Genomic DNA, 24947 nt, shown 5'->3' with positions numbered 1-24947 from the left:
AAAATGAGCAAGAAATGCTTTCACATTGTTATTTAATAAGAAAAATGTGTAATTAACTGATAAAAATAGTTTTTGCAAGAAGCAGGCAGTTAAATAGTTTATAAAGCCAGCCAGGCCCAATCCTCAGCATCCCTGACTGTTAGCAATCAGAATGCTTTTTATATGGTGTCTTTCTTTGGAAACGCACAAACCATCTCACCACAGACATTACCTCATTTGCTTCACAGCCTAATGAATGCTTTATGGCTGAGAAATGATGGAGGAAGCGAGTGAGACTGAAGAGATGAAGAAACTGAGGCACACAGAGAGAGACCCAGACGTGGCATTCCCAGCAGTATTCAGGTTTTCCCCTTCCTAACCTCCTGCCCTTTAATTGTGTTTTAGGCATTGGCTAATGAATTTAAATGAAACAATTGCTCGTGTCTTCCAAAAGCTGCATAGAGGAACCTGGGCTGTGTATTATGGCCGATATGATACTAGTCTTCTGAACGGGAGGTGGGGGTGGGAAGAGATCCTGGCATTTGCCATCTGGTAAGCCTGTCTTTAATCCTCAGTAAAGTAATGGAATGGAGATGAGGAAAAAAATGTGTAAGAATCAAGAGCATAATGCCACCATGAGCAAGCAGCTGTCTGGATTTTTAAAGAGCAAATTCCATGAGACAAATTTAATTGCATTTTTTAATAGAATTAAAAAAAATCCACAACATTAGTGGGTGAAGGAAATGAAATGGATGCATCCAGAAATCTCACTTGAAAGATGAATTCAACGGGGCTGGTTCTGAGCTGTCTCCTGTATTGAAATTCGGCTGGAAGGCCACGTGAGCAGCCGGTGGGCGGCTGTGGAGTGACTGGGAGCTGGTGGCCAGCGGCGTGCTTCTGGCAGGCTCTGAGACGGGCCGGCGTCTACAGAGCATCATTATTAATGACTTGCAGGAGGTGATGAGCAGAACATTAATTAAACGTGCACATGTGGCCAAGTGGGAAATTGGCGGCGAAAACACCAGAGAGGCAGGCACATAATACCCAGGTACTTGTTTTTCAGCTTTTGTGATCTGGCCTGTGAGACTTGACTTTGCCTCCCCTGCTCTCTCCCTGCTGTCTTGGGCTTGAACCAGATTTTTGCACGGTGCCACAGGGGAAGTGGCAGAGGAGGTGCCCTTTAGAGCAGGCTCACAAATCCCCTTGCCAAACACCAGGATGTGTACAAGTTGCACCTCTAGCCTGATGTGCTGAGAAAGGAAGCCTGCAAAAATTAATATTGATATTAGTAGAGTAATGAAGCAGCTGCAAAACTGGTTTGCAAATGTCTTGCCCTGTTTTGTGGCATGTTTACATCTGCAAAAGGGAGAAGAAGCAAGAGAGGTAGGGAAGTGGAGGCATCTCCTCTGAATCATCGTTAGGGGAGTCTGTCGGTCTAGCTCATCTTTCTCAGAGAAATCAGGATGGTTTGATTTCTGAATACATCCAGACATTTGGAAATTAGGTGGCTGGCCCCAAATCCTAAAAAGTACCATGCTGTTGAAGTGAAGGTCGAGCATTATATAGTTTTCACATTCAATCAACATTTAGTTCTCTTCTTAGGAGATCATCCCTAATAACTCCATTCATTTGGCTGGTTGCTTTGTCACAACTGGGTCTTGGCACTGTCCCTGTTGGAACTTATATTTATTTGAAAATTACTCTGCTGCCAAGGTAAAAAGAATAGCTCCAGGAGAATGCAGGCTCCTTGCTCTGCAATATCAGGTACTGTGTGTTCCAAGATGGTAGATTATCTTTTGTATTTTATTTAATTTGAGAGCCATTCACCAAACTCTGCATAAACAAGGAGAAGTCTGTAATGGGGAAGGTGACACCGGCCAAACTTATGTCATTTTGAAATTGTACTGTGGCCAAGCAAGTGTTTAGGAAGAAGGATAAAGACACTACCCCCACCATGGCACCAAAACCAATAACACAACAATAATATGATTTCCAGCATTCACTGGTTGCTATCAGGCATTATGTAAACTCTTCATACAACAATGCTGTGGAGGTAAGTATTATCATTGTTCCTGTTTTACAAATCAAAAAATTAAACATAATTGAGACAAAAGCTTCCAGAGTGCAGTGTAAATGTCAGAGATCGAAGCCTGAGTCTCAAGCCCATTGCTTCAGCATTGTGTCCATCACTCAACCTTGAACCAAGGTTACTTGGGTGGGAGATTTGATGCCTAGAATAATGGGTCTAGAGTCCAGGGCCAGACAGTGAAATGCCACTCTTTAATTATTTGTTTAACATTTCTTTAGAGAAGTTGAGGTTGACTTGAGGGATGTGCAGAGATGATGGGATGGTGGTAGGGCTCTGCCTGCTTTCTACTCTTACGAACAATTCATCTCTGGTCCCAGACTTGCATAATCTATCCAGGAAGGCAAAAGTTCTGAGTTGCCTGGATCCACTCTCCTGAGAATGTACTTCAGTGACCCTCTGCTGTTACTTAAACATGCCTCCTTTTGAGTCTCACTTCCTACCTCTGAGAGTCTATCAAGCCATTTGTTCCAATGATACACTGCATGCTGCCTTAGAGGACTTCTGATGTGTTCAATTTGCTCCATATTATTTTACTTCCGGTAATTTTATTTTAGGTCTAAGTGTTAATTTAGCACCCTTTATAGATTGATGCCCCAAGTCACTACCTTGCTGGCCCTGCCAGAGCCACATCCACTAAATCTTTGAGTGGGATGGCAGGAAGTAGGTATTATAGGATTGCACTGTGTGAACAAACAACTTCAGATCAGGGCAAAGAATCTGTCAATGATGACAAAGCCACTTTTGGCCTTAAAGCTGATATTGGATATTTTAGATACCATGCCATGGGAAGGCAATCAGAGATTTTTGTCCCAAGTCCCCAGTTACAGATTTTATTTTGCAGTAATATCCCCATCCTACACATCTTCTAAAGTGTGACTTTGCACTTTGCTATTTGAGAGGAACCTAATATCCCTCCTTTGAATCTGGGTTGACCTTATGACTTGCTTAGACTCAATAGGATGAAGTGGAAGTGACACCACATGACCTCCAAGATTAGATCAGAGAAGGCCATAAAGCTCCTCATAGATTCTCTCGAGACACTTTTTCTAGGAGAAGTCAATGTCATGTAACTAGTCCAGCTGCCCTGAGACCACCATGCAGGAGAGGCCAGGTGTAGGTGTTCTGGTCAGCAACCACAACGGAGCCCAGCCTTCTAGCTATCCTTAAGGTACCAGACATGTGAGTAAAGTCATCTTGAAACTACCTACCCTTAAGCCAACTAAGTACCACTCAGTAACCTCAGCTGACTTCATGAGGAGCAGATGAATCACCCAGCTGAGCCCTGTTTGATTCCTGACCTGACAATTCATGAAACACAATAAAATGGTCATTGTTTTAAGTCAGTAAGTTCTAAGGTAGTTTGTTACACAGGACGGAGACTGGAACATTTCTTACCACTCATATTTAATTCCATTCAAATCCTCTACATCATTTAAAACACAAAAATAAAACCAAAAATAGACATTTTATCCTGTATTAGGAAATAAACTGACTTTGGCCTGCATCACCATTGCCCCCTTATTAACATGCCCCTTAGTAAGGAATTGGGTTCATTTCATGTATGATTTCCTATCTTGCTTTCTAGTCAGTAGAACTGGCTTGGTGTGGAACCAATATTTTTACATGATCCATGACAACACTCATGAAAGTTCTTTATGCCCCATAGTATGGTCTATATGAATTAATCAGGTTTTTAAAATGGCATAGGTAAAAATACCAGGCTCAGAGCCTAAAGATTCAATTGCTAGAAAACAGTTGGATTAGAGAATTATTTTCTGAGTTCAGAACTGGAGTTTCACCAAATTTGGATGACCACTGAAGGACAGCAGGCTTTGCAAATAAGGTTGCCAACTATGAGGAAGCCCATATGGAAATGACTCCCTCAGAATGCGGAGCATTTTAGTAGAAATATTTCTGTGAGTGGATTAGCATTTGTTTTTCCAGTGCGGAAAACTGTGGGGGATGATAGTTCTTTTCTGACTGAGAAGAAGGCCTTTTTACCTTCTCATTCTGCGCCAAGGCTGCCTTCTCCGAAACTGGGATTAACATTGCATAAGAAGGGCTCTTAGGCAGAGTCCCACTTGCTCTTCAGCAGCAGCCTCTTCCTTTCCTGTTCTTTGGGCCCCATGTCTAAGCCATTCTTTTTCCATTCTCTCTCCCTTTCTCCCCCAGCACACCTTTCCTTTTGCATCCATCCCCTTCTCCTGTGCATCTGCCTAATTTTTCTTTTTCCTGTCAACTCCCCTTCCATCTCCTGAGTAGGGGAGACACAGGAAAGGGAGCTCATGTGTGCAAGGCGATCGTCCTGCGGGGTGCTGTGCTAGAAGCTTTATAGATGTGATCAGGTTTTAGCGCCTGACAAACCTTTGAGCTAAGTAGTATTATTCCTATTTTTTCAGATGACGAAACTGAGTCCCAGAGGAATGGAGTAACTTGCTGAAGTTCACCCAGCAACTGCTGGAGCTGGGTATGTTTCTAGAACTGTCTATTTAAAAAACCACCCTCTTTCCATTGGTGGCATGACTTGGGATTTGGAGAAGAACCTCACTTACGGCACATAGTTATGTTTAAATGGACGGTTTAGTAAACCATAGAGTGTTCTTCCACACTAAGGGTTTGATCACTTCAATAAATCCTTTGTTGTCTGTATAAAGTCTAGAGTTAAACAAACAAACAACACAGAGCACAATATCGAGGTTTTGTCAAGTTTCTGGTGAACATAACAGGCAAATATCTAAATGCTTTCTTTAACAAGGTTTATTTCCATGTGACAGAGCTGTGTGTTACACTAATGATGCAAGAGCTTAAGGAAGTGAGTATCTATCATAAGTTTAAAAAGTGTAGCAGCAAAATGGCAGTAACCAGGATATAATAAGTGTCCAATACATACATACATACATACATATATATATATATATACATATATATTTTTTTGAGACAGAGTCTCACTCTGTCACCCAGGATGGAGTGCCGTGGTGCAATCTCAGTTCATTGCAGCCTCGACCTCCCAGGTTCAAGCAATTCTCCCACCTCAGCCTCCCAAGTAGCTGGGACTACAGGCACACACCACCATGCCCGGCTAATTTTTGTATTTCTACTAGAGACAAGGTTTTGCCATGTTGGCCAGGCTGATCCCTAACTCTTGACCTCAAGCATTCCACCTGCCTCAGCCTCCCAAAGTGCTGGGATTACAGGCGTGAGCCACCACGCCCATCCCAGTAAGTATTTATTGAATAAATACATGATTTTTTTTTGTTTTTGGCTGGGGCATAGCTGATGTTTTAGTTTCTGCTGAATTTCATGACTGTACATCCCACTGTGAGTGTGTGGTGGGGTGAGGTGGAAGCATGGAGGGCAAGGGTGGCTGTGGCCGCCTGGAGAATTGTAAAAGGCCAGGCCCTCACATGGGCAAACCATGGTATCATTCTGGACCTTGATTTTCTTATTTGCAAAGTAAAAGTTGGAGTGATGATCTTCTGGGTCCCTCCAGTTCTGTATGTGACCATCTAAAGTGTTACATGGAGACCGAGATATATTATTCAATGTGGAATCTGGGAAACTGGTAGCAAGAATGCTGAGTACAATCATACAGTAGGATTTTTTAATCCAAACATTATTTATCCAACACTAATCAAAAATGCAATGAAAGGATTTAAAAAAATAAAGAGCAAACTGAGAAACTGCCAGACTATAAAACAAGCGCTTTTCCTCTCTAGCTCTTACAGACTCATTCTACCATCTGGGGGATTTACAGGTGTTAAAATTGCCCCTGAAAGGAGCCTTTTTATTTCCTGGGGTGATGGAAATATATTGACAATTACAGGGGGAAATGAGGTTTTTTAATAAAACAATTAAAAGGGCTTAGTGTTTAAATGAAGGAGAATGTAATTTTCCTTTATTTTATCTATCATTAAATTGATATTACAAGCTATTATAAGAGTTTAGTCAAGGCTGATTTTCAAATATAATCCGTACTTATGTGGATAGTCAGAGAAGAAGTGGGAGAAGCTCAGTTCCCGTGTGCACACGCGTACACACACACACACACACACACACCCCTCAGGGGTTTGTTAATTTAAAAATTATGAACACTCAAATGGTGACCAAGGAGTGGCAGAATGTGGAATTAGGGGCATGGGGAACTAAAGGAGCAATCTCTGTTTCCTGTGAGGAGGCTATTCTTGATTTAGTGAGAATGCTGTACAATATTTCCTTTATTTTTTTTTAGTTGTAAGTGCATGACTTAATTCGTAAGCACCAATATGTGACATCTGAATACATCTGAGCAGATTTGAGACTACCGTCAGAGGCGTCCTGGGCCTGTCACATGACTCTTGATCGCACCATTCTCTTCCCAACTCTGTGCCCAGGGCCATCACGCTGGTAGTTAGAAAGCGGCCAGGGCGGTAGTATTGACATCACAGGAATCAGCAAATCATACAAATCAGGGATCTAGTTGTGATTTCACTATAACTGTTAGTATATATTTATCAACACATCACTGATCACAGTGAAATAAAGCTTACAGGAAAATTAATGGAGAAAATTTTTGCAACCTACTCATCTGACAAAGGGCTAATATCCAGAATATACAATGAACTCAAACAAATTTACAAGAAAAAAACAAACAACCCCATCGAAAAGTGGGCGAAGGACATGAACAGACATTTCTCAAAAGAAGACATTTATGCAGCCAAAAAACACATGAAAAAATGCTCACCATCACTGGCCATCAGAGAAATGCAAATCAAAACCACAATGAGATACCATCTCACACCAGTTAGAATGGCAATCATTAAAAAGTCAGGAAACAACAGGTGCTGGAGAGGATGTGGAGAAATAGGAACACTTTTACACTGTTGGTGGGACTGTAAACTAGTTCAACCCTTGTGGAAGTCAGTGTGGCGATTCCTCAGGGATCTAGAACTAGAAATGCCATTTGATCCAGCCATTCCATTACTGGGTATATACCCAACGGATTATAAATCATGCTGCTATAAAGACACATGCACACGTATGTTTATTGCGGCACTATTCACAATAGCAAAGACTTGGAACCAACCCAAATGTCCAACAATGATAGACTGGATTAAGAAAATGTGGCACATATACACCATGGAATACTATGCAGCCATAAAAAATGATGAGTTCATGTCCTTTGTAGGGACATGGATGAAATCGGAAATCATCATTCTCAGCAAACTATCGCAAGAACAAAAAACCAAACCCCGCATATTCTCACTCATAGGTGGGAATTGAACAACGAGAACACATGGACACAGGAAGGGGAACATCACACTCTGGGGACTGTTGTGGGGTGGGGGGAGGGGAGAGGGATAGCATTAGGAGATATACCTAACGCTAAATGACAAGTTAATGGGTGCAGCACACCAGCATGGCACATGTATACATATGTAACTAACCTGCACATTGTGCACATGTACCCTAAAACTTAAAGTATAATAATAACAAAAAAAATTAATGGGACATATTACATTTGTTATTGTTTGCAATAATAATTAAACATGAATGATTCATATCCATTTGTATGCAGAACCAGCTGCCCTTTACTGAGCCCCTGCTATGTGTCAGACCCTGTACCTGTTATAGATTGTCTGTAGTCCTCATAACAGCCCTAAGAGGCCAGTGTTATTGTCTACATTTGATAGGTAAAGAAACAGAGTCTCAAACTGAAAGTCAAAAAATTGCCTGTGGCCACACAGCTAGCTAGTTCAATCAGAACTAGAACCCAACACTCCCTACCTGCACTGAGTGAACACAATGTTGCTGAGATCAGCTCATGAGGTTGCAGGGAGGGGATGATGTTGAGAGAAACTAAAAACCATCAATGCTTCTTGCAAGACTCAAGGATCTCAAAGTTTGGAGGCTGAGCTTCACCTCATTTCTGCAGCAGGGCCTGCCTGTGAAGAGTGTCAGATTAGATGCCAGCATCCTAGGAGGCCTAGATTCCCAGCTACACTGGTAGTGAGTGCTTGTGAGTTTCCACAGTGCTGAGAAATAGTTCTGCTGGCTTAGCTCTGGTGAAAGATTTTCTTGCTGCCCTTGCCTTCATGTATTTTTCAGAGGGGTTTTCCAGAACCCCAAAGGCTGATTTTTCGTCTCCTTGAACTCTCTCTCTTCCTTTTCCCTTCCTTATTTGGCCATCTGTGCAGCCCATGTCTTAATCTACCTGTTCAGTCCCTGCTTGCCCTCCCTCCCTCTTACGTAACTTCATTTGCTCCCAGTGACGTCTCAGCAGAACACTCCTTCTTCCCATGTTCTGAACAGTCCCAATGTTTTCCAGGGTAACAAGGTAGAGAAAATTTTATAATAATTGACAACAGAGTTTTTTTAAGGGAAAAGAGTCTTTGGTTCCAAGAGATGACTGATCGGTGCTTGGGGAGAGGAGCCTGGACTGGCTCCCAGGCCCATGGGGCAAAGGCAGCTGCTGGGCATGATAAGTGGATGAATGGAATCTAGAAGTGAAGAGAGGAAGTGGAGGGAGAGAGCAGAAACCTGCCTGGGGTGGTTCAGTAAAGTTTTTAAACTGAGCAAGAGTTGGGTGAGGGATTTTTTCATTTGATTGCAGAAAAGGAAGAAAGTACCAGATTCCACACTGGGATTGATATGTGTGGGACAAAGGTAGCTGGTTCAGAAACTGGAGCTAAAAACCTTGAGAAGAGGCCCCTTGGAAGTGGCAGCAATCTGGAGGAGAGCTTTGGGTTTCCAAAGGCCACAGAATGGGTGGGAGGTAGGTTCTGGTCAATTTTCTTCATACCCACAAAGAGCTGGGGAGCCTCTGGCTGGCATCTGTGTTACCCTCAACAGCTACAGCTTCTCCAAACTAACTACCAGCCTGCCCTGATCTTGACTGGCTCAAATATTCTCTTGCTCTTCTCCCCACGTGTCTACCTGGGCAGTGTGTGTAGGCGTAACAGAACCAGCTGGTAGTATGAGGATGCTGGTTAGGAAAGATGGAGCACCAGGCAGTGGAAGAGAGACAGGGTCCAAGAAAAGGGAGAATCAGTAAAGAAAGCAGAAGCTCCATTTCATAGCCCTCCCTCTACCATATGAAAGAAAGCAAAACAAATACATGTCCCAAGCCAAAACTGACACAAAAACTGATCCCCCCTGCCAAAAAAACCATCACCACAACAAGAAAACCCCACTTTCCAGTGGTAAGGTAAAGGGAGAATAGGCAACAACAGCAAAGTGTGGGTGACCTCGTTGCACGTGGCACAAACGATGAGCTAAGATGGAGTGTTAGGCCAAGACAGCAGAAGGTGGCCACAGGGATATTTCATGCCTTATTCCGTGTTCACAGGTACACACTAGTGAGAACCCATGTCTTAAATTCTGTCCCTGAGTGTGAAGTTGAAGCAGAAGGCCCATTAAAAAGGGCCTTTAAGAGTGCTGTGCAGAGTTGATAAAGGTGTGAGAGTCCTGCAATGGCTGACATCACAAAGAGAGAACTTGAGATCCCCTTTCAAGTCCTGGCTGAGGGTTTTGAACTGGAATAGCTGGTTTTAAACACTGACATTATGAATGCTTGGGATGTGAGTAAAACACCTCAAATTCTTCAACCAGCCAACTGTGAATAGAGGAATAGTCCCATTTTTTAATGGCTTGCCTTAGTCACTGAAGGTGATTTCCTAAACCCCAGAAAATTGTTACAAACCATCAGACTGTGGGTGCCACAGCCCTTAGTCAGTAAAATAGCCCCACATGGTGGGAAAACATTCCAATCTCTCTAAAATGGGAATAAAGGCATTCAACAAAATTACTTGGACTTTAAAAACACAATACCATTTCTCACTTTGCGTTAGTGTAGTAACAAGTTCTAATGGAGGTAATTCTCAAGTATGCAATTGTATAAACTTGCCTTCTGAATGGAAAGATTGGAATTTAGGCAGCTGACCCCTGGTGTGGTGTTTATGATCAGATCCAAGAGAGGGCTGTTTGCCTGTCATGTCCCAGTCGGTACCACCCTGCCCAGCATCTATGTTTGCTAAGGGTGTACATATACAGCAAGATCTGAATCAATGAAAACATATCCCATGTCTTTATGGAGTGACCCAGAAAGAACAGCGTTTATACTGACCAAGAATACAGTTCAGAGAAATTTAAGGAGATTTATTGGGCTGCCATTTACTAGCTGTAAAATCGGGGTTGTGATAGTCTCTACCTCATAGAGTTGTTGGGAGAATCAAATATGATCACTGTCATAACACTTTAGGCTAGAGCCTGACACTCAGCAAGTATACAGTATGCACATAGGAAATGGTACTAGAACTTTTGTTAATACGTGATGGGAAGTTTCTATGGTGTGGAAAATTTTTAAATGAATGAAACACAGTCCTTTCATTAAGAATCTCACTGAAGAGGGAGTAGAAGAAGACAGGTCAGTGGATAATTATGATATACAGGCCATAGTAAATACAATGTATAACAATAGGAGTAAATATTGAGTATTGCTTTAGGAGACGTGTCAGTGCTCGGACATAGGGAATCATTAAGGGTGAAAGGGCCATCTGCTTGAATGAAGCCTGTGAATGTGAAAGACCAGGTCCTAGCAAGGCCAGCATTGCCATTCTGCTGTCCTAATGATGGATGGGGATTTGTGAGCAATTGAATTGAGCCACTGCCATTACTATTGATTGTTGGGATAGACTTCTCCATCAGAGCTAGTAGGCCACAGTCTGGGTCAGTGGCCAGACTGACATAGGTTTATGACCTTTCATAGGCTTCCCATGTGTCTCACCACACACCCATCAGCCCGGGGCCTAGGATCAAGCTGGTGGTAAAGGACTTGAGAAAATGAGGCTTGAATTAAGTGACCTCAGATCTAAACCAAATGTGGCTGGAACCTCCTTCTCGTTTTGAGAAGGATTTTTTGTTGTTGTTGTTATCAGAGCTTTGGAAGCAGTTTAATGAAGGGCGTAGATGTGGAAATGAGATGCATGTAGGTTTCAATAGTAGCTCCTATTGCCTTGCTCTTTGACCCTAAGAAAGTTCCTTATCCACTTTGAATCTCAGTTCGTTGTCTATCAAACAGGGAAAATGAGACCTACCTTATTAGGATTTTGGGATTTTGTTGTTCATAACAGCTTCTTCGAGATATAATTTACATACCATAACATTTCACCCTTTTAAAGTGATTTCAGTCAGTGATTTTTTAGTATATTTACAGAGTCATGCAACAATTGCCACTCTCTAATTCCAGAATATTTTCATCACCCCCATAAGAAACCCATATCCATTAACAGTCACTATCCATTCCTCCTTTCCCCTATCCCTCCCAGCAACCACTTATTTCAGTTTCTCTGGATTTGTCTATGCTAGACATTTCATGTAAAAGAAACCATACAGTGTGTGGTTTTTTGTGACTGGCTTGTTTTACTTAAATGTAATGTTTTTAAGATTCATCCAATCTTTTGCATGTATCAGTACTTCATTCCTTTTTATTGCTGAGTAATATTTCATTGTATGAATATACCATATTTTGTTTATTCATCAGTGTATGGACATTTGGGTTTTCTTTGGCAATTATGGATAAGGCTGCCATTAACATTTGCATACAAGCTTTTGTATTGAATTATCTATCTTCATATCTCTTGGGTATATGCCTAAAAGTGGAATTGCTGGAACTTAAGGTAATTCTATGTTTAACTTTTTGAGGACCTATCTAATTATTTTCCAAAGCAGTTGTGCCATTTATAGTCCTACCAACGATAAATAAGAGTTTCCATTTCTTCACATCCTTGACAAAATTTGTTATATTCTGTCGTTTTGATTTTAGCCATCTTGGTGTGAAGTGGTATCACATTATGATTTTTATTTGCATTTCTCTAACAACTAATGATATTGAAGATCTTTTGCATGCTTATTGGCCATTTGTATATTTTCTTTGGAGAAATGTCTATTAAAATTCTTTGCTAATTTTTAATTGGGTTGTCTTTTTATTGTTGAGTTATAAGAATTATTTATATTCTGGATACAATTTCCTTATCAAATATATGATTTGCAAATATTTCCTGTTTTGTGGGTTCTCTTCACTTTCTTAATGGTGTCCTCTGTTGCCCCAAATTTTAAAATTTTGGTGAAGTTCAATTTTTCTATTTTTTTCTTTTGTAGCTTGTACTTTTTGTGCCCTGTATAAGAAACCATTGCCTAGCCCAAGATTATAAAGATTCAGTCCTATGTTTTTCTCTAAGAGTTTTATAGTTTGGCTCTTACATTTAGGTCTATAATCCATTTTGAATTTTTGTATATGGTGTGAGGAAGGGGCCTACCTTTATTATTTTGTACATATATGGATATGTCATTGTCCTGGCATCATTTGTTAAAAAGACTATTCTTTCCCTATTTAGTTATCTTGGTGTCCTTCATTAGGTTTGTAGTAATATATGATATGATCTATGTAAATTTCCTGGTATATGATAAGTTTCAATACATGGTAACTATTATTTTATTACAGTCAGCTTAAGATCTATTTAAGGTTTGCAAACAATAATAGCAATAGCAGAAGCTAACATTTTATTGAGTACTGCCTATGCACCTGGCACTTCCCTTCAACAAACTCAATCATGAGATCAGTACTATTTTAATCTCTTTTATTCAGATGAGGAAATTTGAACTTAGAGTGGCCAAAGAACTGATTCAAAGTCACACAAGTAGCAAGCCACAAAGTGGATAATTTAATTCAGACAGTCCTTTGTTGTGATGGAAATGAATCTCATGAGATATGAGTAAGAGGCTTGTTAGAATGAGAGAAACAGAATGACGTGTCGAGTGACTAACATAGTTAACATGACTACAGCTAACAAGCAGTAGAAGGTGGCTAACAGCTAGATCATGTGGGTTTGAATCTTGGCTCAGCCACTTACAAGCTGTATGACCTTGGGCAGCTCAATTTGTTCAATATGTAATGGGGCTACTTGGACTTCTTTTTGCATGGGCTTGCTGTGAGGCATCAGTGAGTTAATATGGGTAAAGCACTTAGAACAGTTCCTGGTACATAGGAAGTGCTTAAAAATTGTCAGCTGTGACACTGATGGAGAGCTCTAAATCTGAGCCCAAGCTTGTGTTTCAGAATTTTTCCTACTCAGGGCTGGCTCCACAGGTGTACAACCTGTGCAACTGTATAGGACTCTGTGCTCAGAAGAGCCTTGGACTTGGTTTAATGTTCTGTTGTTAACATCTTGAACTTCTTAATTATTTTTGAACAAGGAGTTATTTTCATTTTGCACTGGGGCCCACAAATTATGCAGCCAGTCCTGGGCAAGGCATAGGCCTGGCCGGATGAGTTCCCTCCTCCTAGTGATGCCTAGCACAACCCACGCAAGGTGTCTCTTCACACACACTGTAGAACCTCCTTGGCTGCCCTGAGCTCCAGTGGATCTCAACATGGAGGATAGTGCTGTTAGGTTTAAGTTTCACGTCATCGAAGCCCACGCACATCCACTTGACATTCCTGATTTATTACCTGAAAGTAAATGCAATGTGTCGTGGGCCCCAAATCTTGCCTCCATTATTGGACTGAAAACCTCCATTGACTTCAGCTGGCAGCCGGCACCACTAATTGAGGACAGAGTTCGGCCCCGCGGGTTTTATATAGAACATTTTTCTTTATTTCTTGTTTTCATGATTGTGTGTTGTGGGCTGGGGATTATTTTTATGTTTTTCCACTTCCTGATTAGTTTTAGGACTTGTTTATTTGGAGACTGCTTTAATAAATTTGCACAGCAGGGTGAGTTAGTAACAGGGTTGGTGTATTTAACCAGGAACTGCCTTCATTTCAGTTTGGTGTTTGGTGTTTAACTTCAGGGCATAATCACTTTGTTTCAGTACCAAACTTCTGCCAAAGATCACCTATCCTTGATCTACACATACCTTGGTGGTTTAACATAAGGGCAGAGCTCTGCTCCCTCAAGGCCCTGTACAGCTCACCACCACAGCGCATCCCTGTTGAACTTCTAAAGTGTACTTGAGTTCAGATAATATTTTCTTATCTGCTTACCCCTCCAGGCTGTGGAGCCCACAGGGTGGGGTCTTGGTCATTGGTGGAGTTTCTGGGCTTCGTACAGCTCCTGTTACAAAACCCTTCATTCGAGAAATATTTCCTGAGCATCTATTGTGTGCCAAATGCAGATGTAGATGTGACACAAGCAAGATAAATGGTCTCTGCTCTCAAGGGGCTTACATTCTATGGGTGAAACACAGGTACAGACAGGCAAAGGATTGTAGCAATAATTGTAGAGTCAGATTGTTATTAAAAATAAAAGTAAATAATAGAATACAGGGATACAATGGTTTGTGGTGTGTGTGTGTCTGTGTGTGTGTGTGTGTATGTGGTGGTGGTGGTGTTGAAGGAAGGGCTCCCAGAGGAGATGACTGCTGAGTGGAGACCTGAGGCAAGAGGGAACCAGACATATGCAAATTGGCACTGCAGGCCCAGGGCGCAGCTAATGCAAAGGCCCCAGAGCGATGCCAGCTTGGCTTTGAGAAGCAGAAGGGAGGTAGGAACACAGTGAGCATGAGGAGAGTGTTCAGAGATGACCCTGGCCCTGGTAAGGAATTAGGTTTATTCCAAGGGCAATGAAAACCTTAGGGAAAAATGCTGCATTTTCAAAGAGCACTAGGGCTGCTTTGTGGAAAAGGAGCTGTGGGTGGGGTGGCAAGTTTGGGAGCAGGAAGATCAGGAAGGGGCTTTTGTGGTAATCTGTTGAACTGACTGGATTATTTCCAGAAAGAAACTGGGGCTTTCCTTGCTGAGGCTGGTAGTAGAAAGCAGAAGTGGAGTAGCAGATCAGGGTTCACAGCGTGTGGCTGAGAGCCAGGGTGACATTCCTCTGGACGTTCTTCTGGACTGAATCCTTGCATCATCTACATTTAAAATGAACCTCAGAAGCCCTGGCCCTGTGACGCTGATGCTATTGAGGTTGAATTCTCAGGGAGCGAAGAAAGGGCCTGGCTGAGAACAGAGAGGGAGGAGTCCCACATCAAGGGATGACTTCACTAAGGAGGGAAACTGGAGAGAGGTGGGCATTTCCAGGCAGAACAACAGCGTGGCGGAGAGTGAGGGAGCCGATGGCTGGAGTGATAGCTGGTTTAATAGAGGGTGCGTTGCGGTGCTATCAGCAGTGTGGAGTGGGATGGCGAGGCTGCATGCTGGAACTTATTTAAAGAGGCTATTGTAAAAGTCTCTGAGCCAGTTAATTACTAGTTTTTGTTATGTCAGGAACTCCTTGAGTTAAAGCAGAAAGAAACCATTCACAAGTATGTTCCAGTTCTGTAGTTTAATGGGACATGTAAAAAAAAAATTAAAAAACTGATATAATGATTTAGTTCATGGAAGGATTGAAAACCATCACAAGAAAAGCTGAAATTACATATTGTGTTCCATCTCCTCCTACAGAAGCCATTGAAATGGCTGCAGACTTAATTGGACTAATGACCCATTGCTGTTATGCATAAAACTCTGGTGTTCACAGAGAATTGACAAAGCTGTGGAAATGGTCCACAAATATGAACCCAGGTGAGCACAAAGACCCAGATGTGCTTTCTGAAGCACATGTCTAAAGGTGAAAAGGAAAAAAAAGATGGAAGCAATGTGTCCACACAGCTGGGAAGCTTTCTATGACCGGGTTCCAATCTAACTTGTTGTGGCCCAAGACCTGAGTGTAAAACAAATGAAAAAAAAAAAAAAAGAAATCCATATTTTCAATCTAAGACAAATTTTTGAAGGGTTGGGAGGTGCAGGTTCAGGATGAAGGGGAAGAGGAGGATTTTTAAAATGTGTATAACCTAAATTTATCAGGTAACAAGTGTAATTGTATAAAATGAACACTTGAGATAAGAGGAGGCAGACTGTGAATATCTTCTTCATGTCTAGTTTTATTTCTTGCTCACCTATTCTGGTTAACTCATGTCTCTGTTTGGGAATGCAACAAATCCCAAAAGTAGATCTCTGCAATGGTGCTTGGAGAAGACACATATTCATGGAATTTGCCTCCAGATTTTACTCACTGTCGTCACTGGAGTTAAATGGATTTAGCTCCTGGCCCTGGTTCTGGCACTTACAGGGGTGTGATATTGGACCGTTTCTACTATCTTCTTATCTATCCAATAGAGACAATGTCCCCTCCCCATGGATGGGCCCAGTACTAGGTGATGGGTGGCCCTGGAAGGATATGGAGGGTGCTGAGTAGGTTGCCTGCTGGAGGACCCTTGTGGGAACAGCTCAGCAGTCTGAGGCCACCTCTGCCAGCTGTCTCACAGAGCTCCTGGAGAAGCCCCTTTCAGCCAGCGGGCATGGTCCTGCCCCCATCTGAGACAGTTGGATTCTCAGCAAAATATACTTTATATTTTAATCTCAGTGGTTATATGAAAGAAAAACTGATAGGGGCTAAAGAGGAACAAGGGGATTTTAAATTAGCTTCCCAAAGAAGTGTTGGGTCTTGCTTTATTTTGTTGTTGTGAAGCAGAGTGTCTTCTCTGAGGGGCCATCTTGGGGCCTGGGGAAGGTCTTTGCAATCTGCAATGAAAGGGTGAAAATGCCATTAATAACTAGGCCTTCCAGGGAGTAAACAGAATGTCAGTGACGACTGCAGAGGATACTAAATGTGTCCGCCCTGGTGAAATGGAGAAGCAGCCCATAGGGTCCAGTTGAGGAGGATTGGGGGTAGAAAAGGGCACGAGACTCAATGGGAGAAAAGACAAAAGAGAAAGATGTGCCTGGGCAGAGGGGACTGAAGGCTAAGACGTAGAACCGTGAAAGCACTGTGCAGCCTATGGGGCCACTTCAGGGTGATGCCAGTCACCGTGAGGCTCACTTTGTCCACATGATTTGGTGATCTGACTGCAGAAGCATGCTCGGAGGGGCCACTTGCTCAGCCCTTGACCAGGAACTTAACTGAAAAAGTAGCAACTTTGTGATGACTGCAAATTCCAAAGAGAAAGAAAATGAGTGGAAATGCTTCAACAGGGAATGTAGAACTCTTGCTACAAATTTGACGCGTGTGGTAACCTGAATAATGGTCCCCAGACACATTAACTTCTAATCTCTGGAAGCTTATATGGTAAAAGAGGCTTTGCAGATGTGTTTAAGTCAGGGATCTTGAGATGGGGGAGATTATCTTGAGTGATCAGGTAGGTTCTAAATGAAATCACGAGTGCGGCAGAGATTTGACTACAGAAGAGGTTGAAGGTCATGTGATGATGACACAGGGAAAAGGTCACCCGTCACTATACAAGAATAAGTTTGTGTTGTTTTAAGCCACCAAGTTGGTGGTACTTTGTTACAACAGCCAGGGGAAACTAATATAAAATAATGTGTGACTTTGGCCTCACTAAGCCTCAGTCCCCCCAACTGTAGCATGGAGGTATTACCACTAATCCTGTCCCTCTCATGGGTTTGCTCTGAGGTTCAAATGAAACAATTTATGGGAGTGCTTTTTATTAATTATGATGCACTATATACATGTGAGTTAACAGTGTTCTTGAAGGACACTCATCATGATGGTCACTCTTTTTAACAATATGAATCCTGAGCAATGAGGGGACCAGTGAAAGTTAGAGGTGCTCCAGGATAGGGCAGATGACAGTGATGGTAAAGGGAGAGGAGAAAGAGATGGGAAGAGGGTAGACTTTGGGGCTGAGGTACAGCCTTGCCACAGGATGCCCAGGGCCCAAGCCTGGCTGAGGGGAAGGTTTCCCAAGGTTTAACCTGGCACAGCAGCCAGGCTATGGCTTCAGATGTCTCCAGAGGAGTTCACCAGTCCCCAGGAACCCAAGATTCTGTGTTGCTTGGAAAAAAAAAAGGGTAAAAAGGAATCAGTGGTCAGGGAGATATTTTCTTAATTGGGGGCAGGGACAGGCAAAGCTTTCTTGATTAAAAGAGGCATCTTGAACTTCTGGCCCCCAGAATTGTCAGATAATGCCTTTGTTCCCCCCCACCACCAAAAAAAGGAATTGCTGCTAGAACACATTTGAAGACATTGCAGAGCTGACCTGGGATACTGAGGTAGTTTCTTTCTTTCTTTTTTTTTTTTTAATTTAATTTAAAGTTTCAGGATATATGTGCAGGACATGCAGGTTTGTTACACAGGTAAACGTGCGCCATGGTGGTTTGCTGCATCTATCAAACCATCACCTAGGTGTTAAGCCCAGCATGCATTAGCTATTTACCCTGATGCTCTCCCTCCCCCGACCCCGATAGGCCCTGGTGTGTGTTGTTCCCCTCCCTGTGTCCATGTGTTCTCATTATTCAGCTCCCACTTATGCGTGAGAGCATGCAGTGTTTGGCTTTCTATTCCTGTGTTAGTTTTTAACTACCTCAGTTTTTAGGGGGTCCTTGTCTATCCAAGACTTAGGCCTAACATTAATGATTGTGTTTATTATAACATAAACTCAGAGGGTAATTCCACTGGATATCTTGAAGTCCCCCTATTACTGTATGCCTTGTCAGTAACTTAAGTGAAATATGATGTTTTCTTTATTTATAGTTGAAACCCTGCCAATACCCAGGAAGGTTTCATAACAGCTAGAATAACTAAAATATCATGTATAAGGCCTTGATTTCCCTTAGGATACTTTGTAGCTCTTCACAATATATTCTCCAACAATCCTGTGAAGTAGCTGGTTCATACTTTCACTCCCATTTTCTCTAATAAGCGACTCGTAGGGCTTTATAGGATGTTTGCTTTAATGAATGGCTGAGATCTTCAGGTCCTCTGTGTCCCAGTTAGCACTGCGACTTGACTATCTGATAGGTAGAGTCATTGTCATCCCTGCATTTCATGCACGATCACAGGTCCTCTTCAGTAACCACTTTCTCAAATGGGCAATAATCCAACCCAAAAATGATCATGGTTTCACTGTGTCTTAAATGAGCAGGTTCTCATCTAAATTAAGGTTATCTATGGCAACAGAGAAAAAGGCAGGCACCACAGGCACAGCACAAGGTGATGGATGAATGAAGTGAGGGATTGGTTTTCCAGGGTTTGTCAGTTGTCTTGACAACAGTGTTTTACAGATGTGTGCATACAGATCTGCATGATTTAAAGCAATGAAGTCATTTTTGTATTTTCTCTTTTCATTTTTTTATTTCCAGGAAAGGTTCTGTCAGTAGGCTCAGCTTATAGCCACAGGGGACTAACTATCAGATGTAGTTTCACTACTGTCTGGACTTGCTTCTGAGCTGCTTCAGAGAGAATGAGGTCCACACTTGCTGGCTCCATTTCTTCACCTCTCCTTCACGCCTCACTTCACCAGTTGCTCCTGAATCCACTAATGAAGTGTTAATTGCCAAATCTGATAGACAATGTTTGGTCCTTACCTGATTTGACCTTTCTGAGGACTCTGACTCTGCCCACCACGCATTTCCTTTTTCAGACTGTTTCTCTGTTGACTACCAGACAGTGGTGTGCATTTTTGCCTATTCACCTCCTCCCTGCTGGGCCTCCCCTCGTCCAACATTGTCCTCCCAGGACTCTGAGCTCCACCCTTCTCTCTCCTCCCTCTGTACTCTCTCTCTGCAACTCACAAGCACAACAACGTTTCAAACACCCGGGACCTGTGAATCTTTACCTCTAGCATGGCTTGCCCAGATGGGTTTCTCACCTGTCTGACCCCACCCCAGCCACTTACTCCTGTGCCCTTCCATTGCCAACCCTGGCAGCTCTTCTATACTCTCAAATTACTGCCCCACTCTTGGCCCCCAGCTCCTATCTTTCCAGCTCATTCTTTTTTTTTTTTTGAGATGGAATCTTGCTCTGTTGCCAGGCTGGAGTGCAATGGCCTGATCTTGGCTCACTGCAACCTCCGCCTCCCAGGTTCGAGTGCTTCCCCTGCTTCAGCCTCCTGAGTAGCTGGGACTACGGGCATGTGCCACCATGCCCGGCTAATTTTTTTGTAGTTTAGTAGAGACAAGGTATCACCATGTTGGCCAGGATGGTCTCGATCTCCTGACCTCATGATCCACCTGCCTCGGCCTCCCAAAGTGCGGGGATTACAAGCGAGAGCCACTGCGTCTGGCCTCCAGCTCATTCTCTTTAGTACCCGCACTGAATGATGCCCTTGGCCACGAGGACCACACTCGATTGGTATTTCCACTTTTTCCCTGTCCCTCACCACTTTGGTGTCCCCATTCTTCTTACTGAGCTTAAATCTCAGGCTCAATCCTCATAATCACATCCTGCTATATCTTATTGACCCCCGTTGCCCCTCTCTCATTTCCTCAAACGTATTTAGTGAAACCACCATCTTGGTTAGATCCAACTCACTTCCTCCCTCATCCGTGCAGCTGAATATGACTAGAGAAAAACACAGCCACACGGACTGGTCTCACTTTAAATTCATGACCACGAACCCTAAGTGGGTCCTTAATGCTGCCAGGCAATCATTCTGTTAGTTCCTGGTCCTTTCATTCTCCCAGTTAACTAATTTCCTCTCCCCATACCCACTCTCAGCTAATGACCCTGCTTCGTACTTCACTAAGAAAACTGAAGCAAGCAGAAGAGAAAGTCCACAGACTCCTGCCCTACTTCCCCCTACCTACTCCCATCTGTACCCACAGACTCCACCTTGCAGCCTGTTTTTACAGATGATCTGTCTGTGCTCCCTTCTAAAGCCAGTCTGTCTGCCTGTGCAGTATGCCATGCCTCCCTCTTCTACTCAAGGATATTGCTACAGCACTGTATTAGTCAGGGTTCTCTAGAGGGACAGAACTAATAGCATATATGTGTGTATATATATATACACACACACACACATATATACACACACATATATATACATATATATATGTATATGGGAATTTATTAAGTATTAACTTACACGATCACAATGTCCCACAATAGGTTTTCTGCAAGCTGAGGAGCAAGGGGAGCCAATTCGAGTCCCAAAACTGAAGAACTTGGAGTCCGATGTTCTAGGGCAGGAAGCATCCAGCACAGGAGAAAGACGTAGGCTGGGAGGCTAGGCCCGTCTCTCCTTTTCACATGTTTCTGCCTGCTTTATATTTGCTGGCAGCTTATTAGATTGTGCCCACCAGATTAAGGGTGGGTCTGCCTTCCCCAGCCCACTGACTCAAATGTTAAATCTCTTTTGGCAACACCCTCACAGACACACCCAGGATCCATACTTTGTATCACTCAATGCAATCACATTGACACTCAGTATTAACCATCACAAGCACCTCTCCCTTCTGACATTTGCAATGTCTTACTCTCTACTGCAGCGTTCCTGTCACCTCAGCTCCCTTGCCCTCAGAGTAAAAGCCAAAGTCCTCACAGTGGCCTATACGGCCCTTCGCAATCCAGCTGCCCCATCAACTCTCTCTGACCTCACCTCCTGATTCTCTCTCCTTGCTCCCTTCCCTTCAGGCTCTCTGGCCTCCTTGTTGGTCCTCCAACCCTAGGACTTTTTTTTTTTTCTGTCTAAGATGCTCTTCTCCAAGGTATCTGCTTGGCTGACTCCCTTACCTCCTTTGAGTCTTTGTTCAAATCTCACTTCTCATTGCGGCCTGTCTTGGCCACCCTAGTTAGAACTGCAACACCCCCTCCCCCAACTCCTGACCCCCTTACCTCCTCTACTGTTTTTTAGTTTATCATCTGCCTTATTATATAGTTTGCTTTTTTATTATGTTTATTGCTGCTTGCCTCTCTGCATTAACATGTAGGCTCCTTAAGGGCAGCTATCTTTGATTTGCTCACTGATGTATTCCAGACATCGAAAACAGTCCTTGGCATAGAGCAGGAGCTTGAGAAACCTTTGTTGAATGAGTGAATATCTGCTGGTCCTATCCATGTGGACGCTTTTTTAGTTCTCTCCTCTTCTAATCCTTCTGGCCTGATTTCCTACAATATCTGCTCATATAATGGATAGCATGTCATTTCTCACATATCATACAGCCCTTCCTCCCCATAACCCTATGGAGTTAACTTAGGTCCCAGTCACACAGACATTCTGGCCATTTCCTGCATGTGCCATGCTCTTCTGCACTCCAGACTTCTGCCCTTGTTCCCTTTCCCTGGAGTGCTCTCCACTCCTTTGTCTGATGTGGACTTCTACTGAGGAGTCAGCCCAAACAACTTTTCTTTTGTGAACACTTTCTGGAAGTTTCAGGCCCTACCCTGGGATATTAGAGGAGCTTGTGTGTAACTTTATTATAGGGGAAGAGACTGTTTTCCTCCTCTCTGTGGTGCCAGCAGCTCCTCAGTGCTTGGTACTATGTGAATGAGTGCATGCTTGGTTCGTCAGTAGAACTGACTAATGATACAGGCGGTGGCTACTAACCAGCAAAGATTGTAGGCATAGCTCCTGCTCACGTTTGTCAGACCATGTCTGGCTCCTGACATTTGCAACCCTTTTCTCCCTCTCCTGAGGCCCCTCCAGCAGCATCTGCTGACTTGTACTTGTACTTCCACCATCAGGGTTGAGGAACATTGTTGACCATGGCAGAAGTGACAGAAGAAACTTCTTTCCATCAGCTTTGAGTCAAAATAATGCCAGCTCTATCCCTTGTATCCTAAAAATTGGTCCTTTACCTTTTTTTTTAAATAAAAAAAAAAAAAAAAGAAAGACCTGGTTTTCACCTTAGGCTCTATTTTACCTGCTCAGAGACAACTGTAGAGTAAATCAATACAGTGCATTTCTGTTCACATTGTATTGGCTGGATCTAGTTATAACACTCCATCTGATTGCAGGAGAGATTCTAAAATGTAGTTTAGCTATATGTCCAGGAATAAGAGGAGAAAGGGGATAGTGGGGGTACTAGGGTCCCCTCCACACCCTTTTTTTGTAACTATGAATATTTTCCCAAGGAATAGATATTTCATTAATAGCTAGGGTATGGCTTTAATTACTATCTGGTTTACTCACTTGGTGAACTGGGATGGAGCTCGTGGAAGAACAAAGACTAGTTTTGACCTATAAGCTTAAACCCAAGCCCTTTTCCTCTACTCCTATGCATGCCTATTTAGTCTTCCAGGTAATACTGTTAATGGCTAAAGGAGAAATGAATCATAAAACTTCTTTCCTATACCTGCTAGTTCTTTCAGGGATAGGGGCTACTTTCGAGTGGGAAGGGACCAAATCCTGTCTAATTGCAGCTGTCATAATACTGAAAAGACAGAGGAGAGGAGAAAAAAGCTGTATTAATTAGGAATATTGCAGTTACAGGTGATAGAGGGTTAGGTCATAACTTTATTTTAAAAAAGGATATTAATTTGCTCAAGTACCTGGGAAGTTCATGAGAGACAGCCAACTTTAGGAACAGTTGGATCTAGTGCTTCAAATAAGGTTTCTCCCTCTTTCCATCTCTACCTCTATCTCTAATCTCTATCTCTCATCTCTATGCCTCTGCTTGGCTTAATCTTCAACTAGTTTCTCTTCATGAATAGGTAAGATGACTGCTGGCGGCCCCAAATAATTATATGTCTCAAGAACTCTCGTAAAATACCAGGAAAGGCTGATTAGTCTGATTGAGTTGTAAACCCACTTCTGCACCTGTCACCATGGCTAGAAGGGTGGAGGAGTCTATCAACTAGGCATAAGGCAACGCAAAGCTCCTTCTGTGTATTTCGCGGGGCACAACTTGTGGGTATGTCAGCCCTACCTGAACTGTACAGATTGAGCCATGCTGTTATAGATTGGGTAACAGATGAAAAGAAGGGAAAATACAAAATCAATGTCCACAATAGAAGCAATCTGAAACGACCAGACTGTGTGGAATAGAGAGCTTTTGCCCTTTTTGTTACACAAATATGCTCAATAGATGGTCATTTTTAAATCTTGTACTTGAAGCTTCCCAACTGCCTTGTCTTTTCATCTTCACTAGCTCTAGGGTTCCTTGTGGAACTCAGGTGCCTGTGTTCAATGCCATGATAACACTGATTGTTGGTTCGGTGGCTGAGTTAAATTCCACATCCTGAGCTTTCTCCATCTGCCACATCCCATTGCTGATTGTAGGTCAGGTTTAATTGTGTCCTGAATGTGCACAAAACCAGGGTTGGTACCTCTGTTTTTGGTGTAAGGGTGAGCTTGAGTTTTGAGTATGTTAGCACATCAGTGTTTCATCTAAGATGACGTATGAGGATTATGAGTACTTTTTTGTTGTTTAAGAATATGATTTCTTTTGCTTGAATTAAGCCTTCAATGTAAAAATATTAATATTTTGCACATTTTTTTGATGATAAATACATGTTTATTAAAGAAAATCCAGAAAATACAAAAGAATATAAAAAAGAAAAAACTACAATTTCTCATCCCAGTGAGAATAGTATTAAAATTGTGTTTGATTTTTAAATGTGTGGTGTGTGTATATGTATGTGTAACTAATTATAAAATTAAAACCATAATATATATATATATACCTCATTTAAACCTGTTCTTGATTTAGCATGAAATATTTTCATTCATTAAATAATCTTCTAAAGCATAATTTTTAATGGGTGCAGAGTTCATAATATATAAGTGTTGCTAAATGTATTTAATTCTCTTTTGGACATTTAGGTTTTTTACGATTTTTGTATTATAAATAATACTGTAATATGCAACTTTCATTTTTCAAATCTTTGATTGTGATTTTAGATAAGTTCCTGGACATTGACTCCTGAATTGTTCTAGGATTTTTATACATATTTAAGTTCATGTCAGAGAAATTATAATGCTTTACACTTCTCGCAAGTGTGAATGAGCATATACATTTCCCTTACCTTTTCCCACAGTAGTAACATTTAAAAATTGATAGTTTGATAATGGAAAAAAAGTACCTGGCTTTTGTTTTAATTTATATACATTGATTTCTGGTGAGTTTGCCCATTTTTTTGCATTTATTAGCCATTTGTGTTTCTTCTGCTAGATGTCTACTCATAGA

General features: G+C 42.2%; 1 long non-coding RNA gene across 1 annotated transcript in view; it reads left to right on the top strand.

The window, feature by feature from the left end:
* The first annotated feature begins 206 nt into the window (after positions 1-206).
* LOC129033338 (uncharacterized) overlaps positions 207-24947 on the top strand; it is a 39554-nt gene continuing 14813 nt past the window's right edge. Inside the window, exons 1-2 of the long non-coding RNA XR_008501574.1 lie at positions 207-342; positions 8658-8823. This is a non-coding gene — a long non-coding RNA (uncharacterized LOC129033338). The remainder of the gene's footprint in view (positions 343-8657; positions 8824-24947) is intronic.

Source organism: Pongo pygmaeus, chromosome 1, assembly GCF_028885625.2.
Source record: "Pongo pygmaeus isolate AG05252 chromosome 1, NHGRI_mPonPyg2-v2.0_pri, whole genome shotgun sequence".
Classification (NCBI taxonomy): Eukaryota; Metazoa; Chordata; class Mammalia; order Primates; family Hominidae; genus Pongo; species Pongo pygmaeus.
Note: the sequence above shows the minus strand (reverse complement) of the source record. Positions and strands in the feature narration are given on the sequence as shown.